Here is a 12,600-nt window from a genome sequence, read left to right as displayed (position 1 = left end):
CAATTCTTTCTGTGATGTGTTTTTAAAACACATAATTTCATTTAACAAATGTTATCTGATTCAGTTATTTTTTAAATAAAATTTTATTTATCAAAATGAACAACTTTACGAGAGTACCTTAATAAAAATTGCCTTTTTTGTAAGCAATCATGATGTCATTTATCCTGTGGATATAACTCTAGCTACAAAATTAGAGTAGGAGGCAGCCAGGGATAAGTATTTTAAAAAGTGTTGGGGCTCTTATGGGCTTTTGAGTTAGTTTTTAACTTAGGGGTAAATAATCTACTGAGCATACAGTGTGTTAAATCCTTAGCAAATGTTAAATATGGCTCCTGCAGCAGTGGAATTTAGTATAAAATATGGATATAAATCAGATCATACCACTCTTCTAAATACTTCAATCTCTTCCTGTCCAACTCAAAATAAAATTTATTGTGCCCTATATTATTTTGGGGGGAATAATAAGTAACTGGATTTATTTTATTTTGGATTTTTTTAATAAAGTATACATATATTACTGTTATATATGGCATTCTCAAACCTTACTAATTTGATATCTCATAAAATTCAAAAAGCTGTTGATAGCTTTCCTGGCTATAAACTAACTTAAAGCTTTGCCTTTAAAAACCTGAGAAGGAACTAACATTCAGTATTTCTAAATAATGATATTACTATGCATGTCTTATATTGGAAACCCAGCTGCTTCTGACCTAAATTTCCAGTTAAAATTAAGATTTTTCTCTGCATCTTCTTGGCACTTCAATTGGCCAGATACAACATGGGAAGATAATTAAAACTCCCTAAAAATATAAATGAAATTGCTTCCATCTCTAAAATTCTTCCCAAAATGCTATCTGATCAAGATGGGATAAAATAAATGAGTATTTTAGGTTAGATAAATAAACCTCAGACATGGATCATTTTATTCCCCTTTATTCACTTTTTTTTTTTTAACAAAAGCAAAAGCATGAGGTATCTTATTATTGTCCCTCTTCCTTCTTTTAAGCAGGATATATTATGGAGATTCTGGTGAACAGTAGGGAGTTGGGGTGTGGGGAGAAGTTCTGTAAAGTTGCACTATGCTTTTACTTCTCCATCAGGCAGGTACAGTGGACCTTTAATTTTAAAAGAAAAATCATAAAAAGGCAACCTCTAAAATTTGTGGAGCGTGTCGGTCTGCATGTCAAGAACATGCCTTCCTCACCCTCCACACATTTCTATCAACTGTTGAATTGAGGATGTAACAAAGGGCTCCCTCATGGAGGTTCCATAATCCCACTGTGAAAAGAATGCATCTTTCTGGCTCCATCTGGTGGTGAGAACCTCTGTCTACTAGTGAGACTATAGTCCCAGACGTCCACTATCCAGATCTCTTTACTCACATTCACATTTGTATTTCTTAAGGAGGTCAATTGTCCTCTATGAAAATATTCATGAGGGAAGTTTCTGAGTTGTGTTGCTAACTGCAGTGTTGATTAAAATAGCTTCAGCTAGGGCATTAATGCAGCTGAAGCACTAAAGAACAGCAAAGATCAATAGTGTTTCCTTTAAAAGTCTAAACTTTTAATTAGCCTTCTAACTATCAAAGGACCGATGTGGAAGTTTAACACATAACACCAAATAAGTCCATTTCGCATGTTTAAAGGTACAGCTAGCTTTGACCCTCTTCTAAAAACAAGTTTCGCAGTGTTAGAATTTTAGAATTGAGTCCAGTAATTTTAAAGACAATGTAATAGGGAAGAACAAATCTATGTTGGATCTATTTTATTTATTTGTTTATTTATTTATTTATTTATTATTTGTCTTTTTTAGGGCCATACCCAAGGAATGTGGAATTTCCCAGGTTAGGGGTCAAATTGGAGCTGAGCTGCCAGCCTGCACCACAGCTACAGCAATGTGGGATCCAAGCCATGTCTGCAACCTACACCTCAGCTCATGGCAACACCAGATCCATAACCCACTGAGCAAGGCCAGGGATCCAACCGGTGTCCTCATGATAGTAGTCAGGTTTGTTACCACTGAGCCACAAGGGGAATTCCTTATTTCTTTTAACCTTTGTATTCTATTGCTTTTGTTACAAGTCAAGAATGTTGCCTATAGCCTGAAATATACAAGATAGTCCATTCTCAAGACTGGCCTTTAAAGGTATAGTATATTTCCATTCATATAGAGATAAAAAGTTGCAGAATAGAGAATAACATTTGTCTTGTTTGAGGAACAGCATGACCTGACTTTGTGGACAGCTGCAAAAACAAAGGATTTTGATACCAAGAAGTTTGCAACAACCAACCTCACTCCCTTCCCTTTTAATATAAAAGAAGCCTGAATTCTAACTTGGGTAAGATGGTTCTCTTGGACACTAGTCCACCATCTTCCTGGTGTGCTGGCTTTCTTAATAAAGTTGCTATTCCTTGCCCCAACAATTCATCTCTCAATTTACTGGCCTGTCCTGTGGATAGCAGTACGAGTTTGGATGTGGGGACAATACTATGAGTAGGTCAATGTATCACAGAACAATTTATAGATCTACTATATTTATTCTAAAGAAGAATGTAGCTAAGATATTACAAAAATGTCAGAAACTGAGAAGGAAAGGTATCAAAGTCAAGAGCTTTGTAGCTAATGTATCAGTGTTCAATTTATAATCATACAGTACAAGCCACCTTCCTTAGAACAGAAACTCCTTCCAGGAAAGTGTAATACATGTTATATATAGCTGCCATAACACTGCCACTTATTTCACTTGTATGGTTTTGAATAATATGAAAAATATATGCCTATAGATTATTCTAGGCAATATACAATACAGAGCAAGTTTCCAATTCCCATGATTTTTGCTTTCATGTTCAGTGATTTGACAGTAACTTAAAATGTGAATTTTATTTTGGCTTGACAAAACTTATACTTCAGTATAAGGGGTTGTCTGATATAACTTTGGTGTAGTCTCCATGGTATATTGGGTGGCTAGGCTTATTATGAACTGATACACAGAAACTCAGAATATATTGTTAAATAAGAAAAACAAGTTGTAAAATATTGTACATGTAGGGAAGGGACAATTAAGAATCTGTATTTTTATTTGTTTACAAATAGCATGAAGAAATGCCAGAGGATATATGAGGAACTAATAAATTTATATATGGGGTGATATACATATATAGGTAACAGGAACACAAAAAGATTGAGACTTTTCAAAGAATGATGTTGTACACAATTTTGATTTTTCAAACATGTAAATGTATCATTAATTAAATTATATTTAATATAAAATATTCACTAGAAGTACTTACTAAAAATATAGAAGCCATCAAGTCCTTCTTGATAGATACGTTACCCTAATCAGAGAAAAAAATTAGCTCTCTATAATTTGTCTTTGAAGTTCTTTACTTTTACCACTATTAACAAAGGATTTATTTGCCTAAATAGAAAGAAACTAAACAATATATTACATGTATAATACATAATATAGGTAATATGTTAACTAAGTTATATATATATATATATATATATATATATATATACACATATATATATAATCTTTTAAGAAAATACCTTTTCAAGATTGGCTAGATCTCTACATACAGATAACTCTAGGCTATTTGTTATGGTAGAAATCTTAGCATGTATAGCCTAGATTGAAATTGAATATGATTCAATCTAACAAATATTTTGGCCCCCCCTTCTATGTTCTAGTGAATAAAATCTACAGATATTCCTACTCTTGTGGATATGACATTTTAAGTGGCTGAGAAGGAGACAGACCATAAACGAGAACTTAAATTAACAATATTTAAATTATTATTATTAAATCCTATGAGGAAAAAAAAAAACCCAAAAATCAAAGTTGTGTAAAAGGGATTCAGAGATCTAGGGATAAGGTTGGTGGGTTAATTTAAAATAAAATAGTCAAAGTGTACCTAACTGAGAAAGTAGCATTTGTGCAAGGACAGGAAGATGTGTATTAGCCCTGTAGCTATCGGAGGGGGGAAGTATTCTAGGAAGACAGAATAATTAAGGCAAAGGACCAAATGTAGAAGTACAGCTCAACTACTTAAAGAACAGCAAGAGGCCATTGTGAAACAGGGAAAACAGATTTTGGTCAAGGAAATAAAATGGCTAGAATATATATATCACGTAAGATTGGTTTTTATTCTTGATTAAGTTGGAAACCTATTGTAGAGTTCTATGATTTCACACTTTTATTTTATTTTATTTTATTTTATTTTATTGTTTTGTTTTGTTTTGTTTTACTTTTTAGGGCCACATCCGTGGCATATGGAACTTCCCAGACTATGGGTCGAATTGGAGCTGTAGCTGCCATCCTACACCATAGCCCCAGCAACACAGGATCCGAGCCGTGTTTGCAGCCTACATCACAGCTCATGGCAACACCAGATCCTTAACCCACTGAGTGAGTTCAGGGATGGAAACCGCATCCTCATGGATCCTAGCTGAGTTCAATTAACCGCCAAGCCACGAAGGGAACTCCTGATTTGGAACATTTAAAGGGACAGATTGTGGAGTTCCCATTGTAGTGAAGCAGAAATGAATCCGACTAGTATTCATGAGGATGTGAGTTCAATCCCTGGCCTCAATTAGTGAATCAGGGATCTGGCGTTACCATGAGCTGTGGTATAGGTTGCAAATTCGGCTTGGATCCTGCCTTGCTGTGGCTGTGATGTAGGTCAGCAGCTGCAACTCTGATTCGACCCCTAGCCTAGGAACTTCCATATGCTATGGGTGTGGTCCTATAAAGCTAAATAAATAAATGAATAAATAAATAAATAAAGGAAATGATTTCTGAATAGACTGCCCAAAGGAAAGGGGGGAGGTAAAAGTATAAAGAACATTTATTTATGAGATTATTACAATAATCCAGGCAAGAGATGTAGTGACTGGGACCAAAATGGTAGCTGAAGGTGGTAGGAAGTGTTTGTATATATCCTGAAGGTAGAGCCAATATGATTTGCTAACAGATTAGCTATAAGAGAAAAAGAAGTCAAACCTGACTTCACATATTTAGCCCCAGTAACACAAAGAATGGAGTTTCCTTCAACCAAAATTGGAGCGTGTTGTATGAGAGTGTCAAGGTTACACATTAGTCGGACCACAAGTGAAGAAAACAACTAGAATGACTTGGAAAAGCTTCCAAAAGGATAAATAGTAAGATGCAGATGAGACTAAAGTAATTCTCTAGCTATCTTCTGCAATGTTGTGATAACATGTGACAATATTATTGATTCCATCCCACTCACCAAATCTCTTGGACGACAATGAACTTCTGCTGTTGTTTGTCTTGGAAACTGAGGTTCCAGGCACAGCTTTGTCCCAGCCAAGAGTCAGGACTACGGCAATGCTCCATGGAACTAAAGTTGATAAATATTTATCTCCTGGCATAGTCCATGATGGAAAAATAATATAAAAATGAATGTATATATATCTATGGCTGAGTCATTTGCTGTACAGTAGAAATTGGTACAACAGTGTAAATCAACTATACTTTAATTAAAAAATAATAAAGTTGGAGTTCCAGTTGTGGCTCAGCAGTAATGAACCCGACTAGGATCCATGAAGATGTGGGTTAATGATCCCATGTTGCTGGAGCTATGGTGTAGGTTGCAGACCCGGCTCAGATCTGGCATTGCTGTGGCTGTGGCATAGGCTGGCAGCTACAGATCTAATTTGATCCTTAGCCTGAGAATTTCCATATGCTGTGGGTGTGGCCCTCTAGTAAGTAAATGAATAAATAAAGTTGATGGATATTTAAACTAACAAATTATAAATATATCTGACTATAACATAAGATTATAATGCAGTTAACTCTCTTATATATGTAATAATGATGATGATAGAAGGTAATGAGTGGTCTAAATGTCTTTTATATTGACTTTGCAGTACCATGTAAAACTTCATGAAATCTTCTCCTCTAGTTATTTTTTTTAACATAAATGTTTAAGGAACTTGATTTTATGTATCTAAATTAACTAGCATTTGGGATAGAGAGTTGCATTAAATCCTGTGGATTTGAAATCAGTCATTATGTCTATCTATAAGTATAAAAGCTGAGAATGTAATATTTCTAATACTGGAAGTACTCAAGTATATGAGACAGAGATAAATAATCCTGTTATGGGGAAATGCCCTATTCCAGAAACAGACTTTTAACTATGTTGTACCTATTTGGGTAAAGATAGATGTCTCCATTGTGACTCTGAGATTTGTATAGGAGAATGATGATACAATTTTATTTAAGCATAGCCATATAATAAAAATATACTGAGAAGGCATTTAAGATTTCTTCCACTGAAGACAACTTATTGATGTTTAAAAAAATATGTTCTCCTGTCCAGGTAGAACCCTTTGTGTGTCCCCTGCGGTGTAGTGTACTAGAGTTCAGAACTGGTTGACAACATTAACATGGGTTGAAGAATAGAGTTTATTTGAAAGAAGAACATTTCCTAAGACTAGGATTAGTCATAAACAGAGCACAGCTTCCCTTCTTTTCATCCCATGGGGACACATGCCAGAGGCACTGCTGGGCACCACCCCCCTCCACCCTGTGGGTTTTCCTTTATGATATCTATAAAGAGCATTCATGGGCAAGTAGCCTTGTCTGTGAGGGAAGACACACCCTGCTTGGTGCCAGGCAATCTAGATTTGGGGTGACACCCTTTAACAGGAGTTACCTTGGAATCTAGATGCCCAGTTCCTGAAAACCTAGAGGCCATCCTACCAGAGTCCCTCGTCTTTGATATGGGTTTTAATTCTTCCTGTTCATTGTTCGGAGTAAGCTCCTGGAGTTACCTCTATACAATTCTGCTTCTTCCCAGGTGTTTTCACATGTGGGTTAAGTAAAATATGTTGGTTTACTAAAATGCAGGGTATTTCCAAAAATTTGTGTGACAGTGATATTGAAATAGTTTCAGGCCGACAGTACAATTTTAATTTTATTCATGACTGAGTCTATGACATTTCATATAAACTTCTGGGAAAAATTTTAGCCTCTTGAGTGTGGGAGCTTATCAAAAATTTTTATGATATTGCTCATTCCATTGAAACATAAATGGGTTTATAACAGTACTGGGTTTAGAAAACTCTGCAATTTCCCCTGTAGCTCTGAAAATTTGTTTTAAGCATTGTCAATGTAAAAATCATTTCACCAATAATTAAAACAGTACATGTGTCCCCACAAGCTAGCTGAAAGAATAAAAATCAGGCCCTATGATAATTTTTTATTAGCCAGAAATGCTTTAAATGTGCTTTCCCCCCCTATTTGTTCCTTAATCAGTATCATGGGAACAACCATATAGAGTATTTTAAGAAGTCTTAAAAAGCTATTTAGTATCTACTGCTTATTTACAATACTCACAAAATCCTTTATCATGTCATAGATGCTGGAAGTTCAGTGCTCAAGATAAATCCCACTGCTTTCGCTTCTAATAACTACTAAAATGGAGAGAAGTCATTGTTTCATCTTCTAAAATTTGAGAAGCTCTCCAGTATACAAAAATACTTGAAGGAAAGAGTATAGAACAGTGTAAGTAAAATGAGTCAACAATAAGAAAACCCGTAAGAAACCAGCTACCCTCCCTTTGACCTGCCAGCACTTGGGACCAATTCCAGAGATTCCAAAATATTGATGAGCTTATGTACAGAATATACAGCAAAGAGTGGACCATGGTAGCCATGAAACACACTGTGCAGATCTCTTGCAGTGATGAGCACAGTTATGTGACAACTCTAGCTCCTGTCCTTCTGCATCTTCTATCACATCTTTGCCCTACCAGCAAGTGTTAGCTCAGGTCTGTTCCCTGAAACATAGGATTCCTCTGATGGGAAACTTTGGCTCCAAGATACTCCATCAGCCTGAGAGAAAACTCTTGAAAACTGTTTCCTCCACTATCCACTTTTATCCCCAGACTCCTTCCAGATATCAGACCTGCATCATGGTCTGAATGTTCTCCCTGCCTTCTCCTTCTCCTCTCCTCTATCTTTAGTATTTTCCAAGTCATCACTCATGTTTTCCTAAATCTTGCATCTTTAATTCCATCTTGGTGTCTGCATCTTGGAGGACTCAGCATAGCACACACACACACACACACACACACACACACACACACACACACACCCCATCTCATATCACACCATCCTCCTTTCATTTATTCTGCCCCAGCAAGCACAGTAATCTTTGCTGAGTTCCAAAAATGTGTGGTAAATTGTTTCTACCTCAGAGCCTTTGCACAGGCTATTCTGGATTTCTGGTACACAACTCTTCCTCATCACCAACGAGCTAACTTTTCTTTTTTCAGGTCTCAGGTTAAAGGAAACATCAGTCAGACTTTCTATGACCATCTTATCAAAAGAATACTATAGGGGTAGGTCAGATCCCTGTTTATTTTCTTCAGACTCAACAGAATATTTATATCCTTGATTGTTTTGTGTAGAATTTTAAAAACTTTTCAGAACTGAATTTTGGCTATACTTCCACTCATAGCTATTGAGCTATTAAAGTTCTTTTAGTATCTTTATGTTGTGGTAGTTTTATGGAACAGCTAGGGATACACTGAGATTTCAGTGCATTGAAATGTGTTGCATTGATTCTAGCGAAATGTAATAAAACCCAAAATATATAATGTGTTTCTCAAGATGAATATTCATAGAGAAGAACTATTACAACTGTGTGGATAGAGGAGAAAGAAGATAAATTAAAAAAAAAACTTTTCTTCAGTGAATCCTTTAATTCACTAGAGCAGTTTTTTTTTTTTTTTTAAATCACATTCTAATTTGTGGACAACTGTTACATAACATCTTCATCTCTACATAACCCACTTAGCTGACTCTTCAGCATGAAGCTCAGGAAATATAATGTCCCAGGAAACTTCATTATTTTTCTTTCTATCCATTTGGACTAGAGGCACCTCTTGTATAGCACCTGGCCTCTCATAGCACTTGTGCTGTGGAATTCATCACTCAGCCTACAAATTATCTACTTATTTATCACACCTTTTAAGCAAAACCCTGAAAGGCAAAGAATATAGTTTTGGTCCTAGCATCCTCTAATACTATTAACAGTGCCTGCCACAGAGTAAAACCAATAAATATCAGCAAAGAATCAAGAATTTGCATGAAACCCAAAATTGTATAAGTTACCATATAAAGAACATAGTTCTGAACATTTTATTAAAGGAAGCTTAAAATATATTTTTTTACTATTTTTATGAAATATATGTGTTTATATAGAAATTCCTGGAAAAAACTTCCCTTTTGTCAGTATGTCACATTTAAGGATCACTAAATCCACAAGGAAGTAAGACACCATGAATGAGAATTAGCCCAAGCAAATAAACAGCAATAATAGCAATTATTCCAAAAATATTTAGACCCTTAGGGACTTTAGATGTTCGATAATAATAAACATATAAAATAACAGGGTATGAAACTTTTAAAATAAAAAAAAAGATTATCAGTAATACCATCTTATTTCAAAATGACTGGACAGTTTTTTTAAAAAAAGAACAAACATAACTTTCAGAAATGAATTGCTAATTTTTTTCTTTTTCTTCATTTTTTCAAGTTTTACCATAGTTGATTTACAGGGTTTGATAAATTCTGCTATACGAAAAAACTGTTATACATGTATAACAAAAGTTATACATATACACACATCCATTCTCTTTCAGATTCTTTTCCCACATAGTTTATCACAGGGTATTAGGTAAAGCTCCCTGTGCTATACAGTAGGTCCCCAATGGCCAATCATTCCATATACCTTAGCATGCATATGCCAGTTCCAAACCCCCAGTCCATCTCTTCCCACCCTCAACCTGTCCCCTTTGGTAACTCTAAATTTTTCAAAGTCTGTGAGTTTGTTTCTGTTCTGCAAATAAATTCATTTTATCCTTTTTTAAGATTCCACTTATAAGTGATATCATATGATGTCTCTCTTTCACTCTCTAACTTCACTTAATATGATAATTTGTTACCAATTCATATTGCTACAAAAGGCATTGCTTCATTCCTTTTTAAGGCTGAGTAATATAAATAGCTAATTATTGATGTCTTAAACATACTACATGGTTAAAGAGCAGATGAAATTCAGTTGAGAAAATAATTAATAAAGTAGAAGATTGATTTAATAATTACCTAGATTTCCAGAGGGTGAGGAAATGGAAAATGTGAAAAAGGAGTTAAGGGGTATGGGAGGATGGAATGAAAAAAATTAACATACAACTTATGTAAGTTTCAGGAAAAAAATAAAGACAATGGAAGAGACATACTATTTTCAGAGATAATGTCTAAGAGTTTTTCAAACCTAAAATAAAACTTCAATTCTTTTATACACGAAGCAGGATAAATTCTCACAAAACACATGAAAGTACAAGGGCAGAACATCAAAGACAAAATGTAACTCCTAAAAGCAGCCACAGAAGAAAAACAATAACAAGGAAATGATAGACCTAAAGTAAACTTCCCAATATCAACAACGGAAAGCAGGAGACAGTGGAAGAGTATCTTCCAAGTTAAGAGAGAAAATAATTGTCATCCTAGATAGTTAGGATGATAGAAAGAATTGACTTTTAATAATTGGAATACAATCCTTAATTATAGTTTAGATAAAATAACAAGGAGAAAATTTACCTTCAGCAGACTCATACATTTACCATAATATCACTCACTGACTTATTAAAAAAAAAATGTATTTCAGGATGAAAGAGAGTAATCCTAGAAGTGAGATCTGAGATGAAAGAAAAAAATAGTAAACACTGAATCCATTTGTTCAATGAATGGGTAAATGCTTAAAACTTTTACAAAGTAACTTTTAAAATAATGGCTAAGTTGTAGAGCTTTTAAAAAGGCAGGAGTAAAAATGTACAAAAATAACTTGAAGACCCCATCTATTTATAACAGTGGCCGGACAGAGCTAGGGAACCTCCCAAATATGATCTTGCTTTTCCAATTCTACAGGCATGTAAGTTCCTCTGACTGACATGACAAGGTCTCTACAGATTGCAACAAAAAGCTCTCCTGACTGGTGAAAGTATGTCCCAAACACTATCACTTCCTGTCTCTTTTTGTATCAGTAAAGCTAAGTAAGTTGTTTTTTTCTTTTTTTAATCTATCAACATGATGTTGTACTTATTTGTTAATACGAAAATTGGTTATTATCTCACTGTTACTATTTCTGTTAATACTTTTCAGTAATATCTATCTTTTTAAAAATGTATTACTTTACAATTAGAGACAAGTTGTTATTTTTAAAATAAATATTACCTCAGGTCTTATAATTTCTAGAGTGAGTTAAGTTACTTAAACTCTCAGACTTGACTTTTCTCATTTTTAAGATAGGAATCATGATGTTTTGAGGATAAAATAAATGAGCTAATATTTGAATATCACTTAGGATGGTGCCGGGCTCAGAGAAAACTATTATTACTTAATTTGCCTTTTGTTAAAACATTAAAATTTCATGGTAATGTGAGAAAAAAGAAAGTATACATGTATGCATAACTGGGTCACCTTGATGTACAGTAGAAAATTGACAGAACAATGTAAACCAGCTATAATGGAAAAAATAAAAATCATTATAAAAAATTAAAATCTACCTAATTTTTCCTTTGTTAAAATATTTTATTTGAAACTTTAAGACTATAGTCCACTCTAAGTATCTTTCTTTCAGGAAAATTTTATGTTTCTTTGAACATCTTTAAAAAGCAAATCTAGGGGAGTTCCCGTCATGGCACAGGGGGAATGAAGCCAACTAGGAACCATTAGGTTGTAGGTTTAAGCCCTGGCCTCCCTCAGTGGGTTAAGGATCAGGCATTGTCGTGAGCTGTGGTGTAGGTCGCAGATGTGGCTGGGATTCTGCGTTGCTGTGGCTGTGGTGTAGGCTGGCAGCTATAGCTTTTATTCAGGTCCCTAGCCTGGGACCTCCATATGCCACAGGGGCAGCCCTAAAAAGCAAAAATAATAATAATAATAAAATAAAATATAAAAAGCAAGTCTAAAAATGATAGCATTTTATTATTTTAAAGCAACTGGACAATACATTTATCTTAGTTGAATAAAATGTAGTCTATCATTTAATTTTTCTCTGCCAAAACATCATCATGGTAACAAAGGCTTTTTTTCTTATAAATACATAGATGTTGATATAGATTATATATATCTATATATAGTCTTTCATCTTTAAACTAATTTGCTACTATATTTTCTAAAAAGACTGTTGCAATTAATGTCTAGAGAGAAGCTGCCCCCAAATATGAATCAGTAGACAAACTTGTCTCTGTATTTTCAGAATATCATATCAAGTCTAGTATGCAATTAACTCAGAATGTGAAATGTAGTCTTTTTTCTTTTTTCTTTTTTTCTTATTTCCCCAATACATTATTTTTTTCCTACTGTACAGCATGGTGACTCAGTTACACATACATGCATACATTCTTTTTTCTCACATACTCCATCATAAGTGACTAGACATAGTTCCCAGTGCTACACAGCAGGATCTCATTGCTAATCCATTCCAAAGGCAATAGTTTGTACCTAGTAACCTCAAGCTCCCAAGCTATCCCACTCCCTTGGCAACCAAAAGTCTATTCTCCA

The sequence above is a fragment of the Sus scrofa genome, chromosome 15 (assembly GCF_000003025.6).
Source record: "Sus scrofa isolate TJ Tabasco breed Duroc chromosome 15, Sscrofa11.1, whole genome shotgun sequence".
NCBI classification, from domain to species: domain Eukaryota; kingdom Metazoa; phylum Chordata; class Mammalia; order Artiodactyla; family Suidae; genus Sus; species Sus scrofa.
This window is presented reverse-complemented; position numbering follows the sequence as displayed.